The sequence below is a fragment of the Hyaena hyaena genome, unplaced genomic scaffold (assembly GCF_003009895.1).
Source record: "Hyaena hyaena isolate Hyena2069 unplaced genomic scaffold, ASM300989v1 scaffold_1262, whole genome shotgun sequence".
Classification (NCBI taxonomy): domain Eukaryota; kingdom Metazoa; phylum Chordata; class Mammalia; order Carnivora; family Hyaenidae; genus Hyaena; species Hyaena hyaena.
In genome coordinates this window covers 400,680-408,084 of record NW_024081896.1, presented here as the reverse complement: position 1 = coordinate 408,084, position 7,405 = coordinate 400,680, and positions in this window count along the sequence as shown.

The following is a 7,405-nucleotide window of genomic DNA, read 5'->3' as shown; positions in this document are numbered from 1 at the left end:
GTTAAAGGAAGGGGGTCCAGGTACTTTTTTTTTTACTCCTATCCCCCACCTTTATTGCGATATTATTGACATATAACATGCAGGTTTAAGGTATGCAATGTGATGATTTGATACACACATATATTGCAAAACTATTTCCACAATAAGTTTAGGTAACACCTCCATGTTTATCACTTACACACCATTTTTAGGTGTGTAAGTGATAAACATTTAAAATCTGCTATCTTAACTTTCAAGTTTATAATGCAGTATCATTAATTGGAGTCACAATGCTGTACATTAGATTCCTGAGACTTTTTCTCATAGGTGGGAATTTGTACACTTTGATTAAGATCTCCCATTTCTCCCAATCCCCAGCCTCTGATAACCACCATTCTATTCTCTGTGAGTTTGACTGTTTTAACTGCATGTAAGTGAGAACATATGGTATTGTATTTCTATATGACTCGTTTCATTGCACAAAATGCACTCAGTCATTGCATGGTGTTGCAAAAGGCAGAATTCCTTCTTTTTTGTGGCCAAATGACATTCCATTATATGTATACAATTGATTTTCTTTACTCATTTATCCACTGATCGATGCATAGGTTGTTTCCATGTTTTAGCTTTTGTGAATAATGCTGCAAGAATCATAGGGTACAGATATCTCTTGGAGGTAGAGTTTTCATTTCCTTTGGATGTATACCCAGAAGTGAGATGGCTGGATCATATGGTAGTTCCATTTTTAACTTTTTGAGGAAACTTCATATTATTTTTCAGAATGTTTATACCAATTTACATTCAGGATAAGACTCTTTATCAGTTCAAAGTGTCTGCCATGATGTACTAATTTTTCCCTTTGAGGAAAGACTCCAATTTTTTAAGTAACTTTTTGTTAGTCAATGCTAGATTAATATTCAACTTTTGGCTTGAAATTTTCCACTTGATTTATTCATTCCAGTAAGTCATATAATAAACTTCATTATTTCTCTGAACCACTTAATATAAAATAGTTCATTCCCTGTCAAGGCTGTAATTCTACTTTCAGAGTAGTTTCAGTAACTTTTCGGACTACTCAGTAGTATTCCAAGGATTATGCATGCAATAAAAAGGAAGACGAGCTCTTGATATAACACCTGGGTTGTTATTTAAGTTCCTAATTCTAGTTGTTAGTTCAAAAATTCTAGATGAGCCACCAATTATAAGCCAAAATTCCAAAGGGTCTTCCTTGCACAGATGGATACAGCCTTGACTCAAGGCCTATGGCTTTTCCCTGAATTCAGCACTTCCTGACCCTGAGGCTAAGTGCATTCTGCAAGGAAACATTTACAGAAAGATATGTGGTGGTTTACTTAAAACCCTCACTTCCGTTTTACTTCCTTAGCTTCCCAGGTGTCTCTATCTTTGAAGTCAAATAGACTGATCTGCCTCTTATTGACCTTGCCAGAAACTCTTTCTCAAGCACATTGTGATTTTATGGTTTCACTTAATGTTTGCAAGAAGTAGTAGCAGGTAGAACATCTTATAAAGTGTGGGGTTTCCTCCCTCCAGTTGACTCTGAATTTCCTGCAGGCTGTCCTCTTTATGGTTTAGATGGTTCCATAACCATCAAAAATCCCCACTCGTTATATGGAACCCTCTTTGCTTTTCATAATACTAAGATTTGTAGTCAAGCTTGTGCACTGCAATCGACTACTCCTAGAGATAAACTTGCAGCCAGAAAGATTTTTCAAATGTCCACATCCCCCACCCGTCTCCAGGAAAGTCTAGTGAATAAACTGTTCTCAATCTCTTTATAAAATCAATAACCATCATAGAAAGGCCAGAGAGTTTTCAAACATTTTGAACAGATCTTATGTATTGTAGATATCCAACAATAAAGAAACAATGAACTAGAGACCCACAATACGGTGTGACTTAAAAATTTAATGGAATTTTTGATTTATGTCAAAATAGATTGCATGCCAAAAGACCAGCTTCTGGATTGTGTTACTTTTATCATGATGAAAAATACTATTAAATGTGCCATTGAAAATTAAGTAATGAAATTATTTGACATATGAAAGAAAATTTTAAAATAGTAGTTTTTCTTCCAACTGTCACAACTCATTTAGATACCAATTGTCTGCAATTGCAAATCTCTGAATCCAAATGTCAGCAAATGGCTGCCTGTGGTGGCGAAGATGGCTCTAAGGTGAATATGAATATTAATTGCCAGAGCTGTATCAAGAAAGAGACCTATGATTGGTCTATTCTTTTGTTAGATCAAAAATATGCACAAACATTGAAATATCTGGCAGAAATAAAGACCCAAATCTAAAGCATCCTCAAGAACATTTTAAGTGTGATACTATTCTGAAAACACTTTTCCCTTGTCCATGTATTACATCCCATCTGCTCCATCAATTTTTTTCTGCACACTTCTAGAGACACTGCCAATATATCTGGAAGAAGGAGGAAAAGATAGGAGAGGAATACGTGTTTTTTCAGATTGCCCTGCCTGTCAGTGTGTCATGGTCATATTATCTCACACACAGCTTATGTATTTAAAAATGTCATTTTTGGACACATTTTTATAGAGGAAAACTACTGACGTGTTTGGGAATGGTCCTGACAAACCTTAACAACATCTTTTGTAACTATTATGGACTACAGAGAAAAAGGATAAATCTTTGAGACAGAGGCACTTGGCTTTCTTGTAATAAAAAAATACTACAGAATGATATGTTAAATAAAGATAATAGAGAATATCATATACATATGTAAAAATAAATATTACCTTACATGCTTTTTAAAAATAATAAAATAAGGAAAATATGATTTGGTAGAAACATAGATTAAACTAGTTTTAGAAGATTTTATATTTTATGACATAAAGTAATTGAATACTTGGACAAAAAGTTTGTTCTTATTTTCAAGTATAGAAAAGCATTTTTGAGATAATTAGATTCATTTTTTATTGTAAAATGAATGATTAAAACAAACTACAACAATGTTGGATTTTCCTAGTATTTGTTTAAATCTACGATCAGAAGATTAAAATTCCCATTATTTCACATTGGAATATTCCCTTTTCAGAAACAAACATTTCTTGGGGTGCCTGGGTGGCTCAGTCAGTTAAGCCTCTGACTGACTCAGTTCATGATCTTGCGGTTCATGGGTTCGAGCCCTGCTTCGGGCTCTGTGCTGACTGCCAGCTCAGAGCCTGGAGCCTGTTTCAGATTCTGTGTGTCTCTCTCTCTGACCTTCCCCTGCTCACGCTGTTGCTGTTTCTCTCTCTCTCTCTCTCAGAAGTAAATAAAATATTAAAAAATGTTTAAAAAAGAAACAAACATTTCTCAAATCCATACTAAATATAATATTATTAAGTACTAACATTTCTTCTAAACCTTCTCTGATTTACACTGGAAAGCAGTACATTTTATTAGTTGCTAATAGTTAAAAAAAATAAACTGTCTCCATAGAGAGCTCTACTGTTCTGTCTCTTCCTCCCTTTTTCTGTGTAACACCCATGGGATTTACACCAGACCTACTCTCTTAATTTTGGTCAGATTCTTTATTCCTTGAGATGAGAGGTAACTGGAGATTTGCACTTATTGAAAGTCCTTTTGGATACTGTTGCAGTGGGCTGAAAAATGACCCCTACAGTTACCAGATCTTCATCCCTGGACCTCATATGGTAACGTATACTTCTGTAGATGTGATTAAATGAAGAATTTTGAGCTGAGATTATCATAGATTATCTGGGTAGGCCTTAAATGCAATCATATGTATCAAAAAAGTGAGGCAGAGACAGAGTGGATGTACACATGGAGAGGGTGATATGAAGCTGGAGGCAGAAAATGCAGTGATAGAACCATAGGCCAAGGAATATGGGCGTCCACCAGAAGCTGGAAGAAATGTGGAACACATTCTTCCCGAAAGCCTCCAAACACAGCATACCCTGCCAACACTTGTTTCAATCTAGGGAAACCGATTGCAGGCTTTGTTCTCCAGAATAGTAAGAGAATCAGTTTCTGTTATTTTAGGCCAGTTTGTGGTAATTTGTTAACAGCCTCAGGTAATTAATATACCTGCCATCTATCAAATTTGGTGTAATAAATATATAATTATTTCATATTTTTACTGATCAGATTTCTTTTTTTATGTTTTTTATGTTTTTATTTTATTTTTGAGACAGAGAGAGCCAGAGCACAAGTGGGGAAGGGTGGAGAGAGAGGGAGACACAGAATCTGAAGCAGGATCCAGTCTCTAAGCTGTCGGCACAGAGCCTGACGCTGGGCTCAAACTCACGGACAGTGAGATCATGGCCTAAGCTGAAGTAGGATGCTTCACCAACTGAGCCATGCAGGTGCCCTCCTAATCAAATTTCTGAAACCAGTCTGTTATTATTCAGAATTTTCTTTTTGAAATCCTCTTTGCCAATCAGATAGAGAAATGAGAAAACAAATAGAATAGGATATGATTAAAATGTATCAAAACGTGATTCCTTTAGAATGTTTCATAAACAAGATAAGAATAGCCATTTATTTATTAAAGTAAATAAATAAAGTCAGGTTATCCCTAAAATCTACCATAAAATTATATAAATATCACCCAGACCAATTTAACTCACTCACAGTTTCTTAGGTTATATAGAAAAAGCATGTTTTATAGAATAAAAGTATATATCAAGATTATAATTTTAGACATAATCCTCTTTCAAACAATTAGAGAAAGGTATAATTTATCATATACAATGGTATACAAAAACAAATCTGAAATGAATCAGATTTCTAAAAACCTTTTAAAAATAACTAGATTCTCTTTAAAAATATTTGGCAGAAAGATAATAACATTATATTTATAAATGTGTGAAATACTTTAGAAAGCATATCTATAGAGAGGAGTTCATTTTTTAAAAGATGCTACCACATTCAAAATAATAATTGGTGAACTAGGTGCATAATAAAGTAATTGAAATATTTAAAGAAAAAATATTACAGAAAAATTATAAATTGGAATGAAAAACACTAGAATAAAATTCCATTCAGTTGTTATCAAGCCTTATCAAGTAACCTTAGAAGTTTGGATGTAAATCTTTGCTTTTGCTCAGACCATATTTTAATGTATTGAAGAAGAATTGTTGATATGAACTGTTGGACTGAGAAAAGAAATACAAAAATTCAGTAGCACACCAAAATATTTACTGCATCCACAAATACAGAAGCTTTTAAAGTAGTAGTAAATAGAATTAATTGGTTTATAACAAAAATAATTATACATGAGCAAAATATTTTCCCTGGAATGCACAAATGATTTTATTTCAAATGAGGACAAAAAAGTTAAGAAATCAACAACAATTTTAAAAAAATATAAATAGATAACTCAGAAAAAAGAAGCAGTTAAAAACGGAAAGGAATAATCACTATAATTACTCTTCAAGGAAATACAAACTAAAACAACATCTCAGGTTTTCAAGCAGGTTTGCTGCATTTTTTATTTTTTAGTACCAAAAACTCAACAACAGCAAGTAAGTCATGAGATAGACCCTCTCATACTCTACTTAGGGGAATATCATTTAGAGCAACATATTTAGAAAGTTATTTAGCAATAATTCTTAAAAGTAATAAAATATTTATACCCTTTGACCTAATAATTCTACTTCTGAGAATCTTTCCTAAGAGATTAATTTAAAATGCAGATGCTTTTTGCTCAACGATATTCATCATAGCATTTTTTGAACATTAGGACTTTGGAAATAAATAACTTTATGTGTTTCAAAGCTGGAAAATAGGTATGGTATGTTACATTTATCTGCTGATTGATTGATTAGTTGTTGGGTTTGGTATATGGATTAAATTTTGCATTTGTTAGAACAAAAAGAATAGCTGAGTTAAAGATATGGATATTAGCAAAAGAGGAAATAATATAATAATATCAGAAAAGGAACATAAATACAGTGTAGGAGTTAACAATGACTATAAATCACTACATATGCATGGCAGGTTCATTAAAGTCCCCCAAATATGTCTACAACCTAACCTCTAGAACCTAAGGCAAAGGGGATTTGCCGGTGTGATTTAAATTAAGGATCTTGGGATGGAGAGATTATCTCGGATTGTACAGTTGGACCGATCTATTCACAAAGTCACTGTAACAGGAGTGAGAAAGGAGTCAGACCGAGTCCAAAAGGATGGGTGATGATAGAAACAATGATTAGAGCGATGTACTTTGAAGATGGAGGAAGGGCCACACACAAATCAGGGAATATAGATAGACAGCCCTAGAAGCTGAAAAAGACAAGGAAACAGATTCTCCTCTCAGACTTTCCAGAAAGAACCAACCTTGCTGACATCCTGACTTTAGCCTGATTTTTGACCTCTATTCCTCAGAAATGTAAGATAATCAATTTTTGTTGTTTAAACCCACCAAGTTTATTGTAATCTGTCATAGCAACAGTGCAAAACTAATACAACATATATACAGGCGTGTCTGTAAAATATTTAATAGGAAAATTGCTACTCATTAGAAACATTTTTTTTGTGCTTGAGTATAGTTGACACACATTAGTTTCAGAGGTACAACCTAGTGATTCAACTTCTTTACATACTGTGAGGTGCTCACAATGGTGTGGTTACCATCTGTCACCATACAACACTGTTAAAATTGGCCATATTCCCTATGCTATGCCTGTTATTCCTGTGACTTCTTCATTCTATAACTGGAAGCCTGTATCTCCCGCTCCTCCTCACTTATTTTGCGCGTTCCCCACCCCCGCCCCTCCAACAACCATCAGTTTGTCCTGTGTATTATAGGTGTGATTCTTCTTGTTTCCTTGTTTATTCATTTGTTTTGTTTTGTAGATTCCATATATAAGTGAAATTGTATCACATAGGATCATTAAGTAAATGTAAATTTACATTGTGGAAGATTTCACTGGAGAAGATAATCAGTGTTCTGATTACAAAATATGTGTGCTAATCACTAAGAAGATCAGGCAGCATGCAGGAAAGGCGACAGATATTGTGTATAAAAGCCCCCGGGGAACATGAGAATGTAAACAAGCTATGTCAGGTAGCATGAAGTGCTCTTTTGAGGCTGTCCAGATTAAGAGTTGAATAAATAGCTGCTTAAAGTATACAAATACTTTCATTATTTTCATGACCTTGTAGTGGCCATGGCAGTCTAAAAACCCTAAATAGCAAACACTTCATAAATTGGATCATTTACAAGCCCATGAAAAATAGATTTATAAAGTGATGATATCAATCATTATTTTATTTTTATGAAATCATTAACATCAAATAAAAAAGCAGGAGACAAAATTGTATGTACAAATGATCTCAACTAAATTACTACAGTATAGATAAAAGCCTAATAGAAAGTGTAAAAGTAAAAAAAAAAAAAAAAGAAAGTGTAAAAGTATTCTGAGTTATGAGATTTA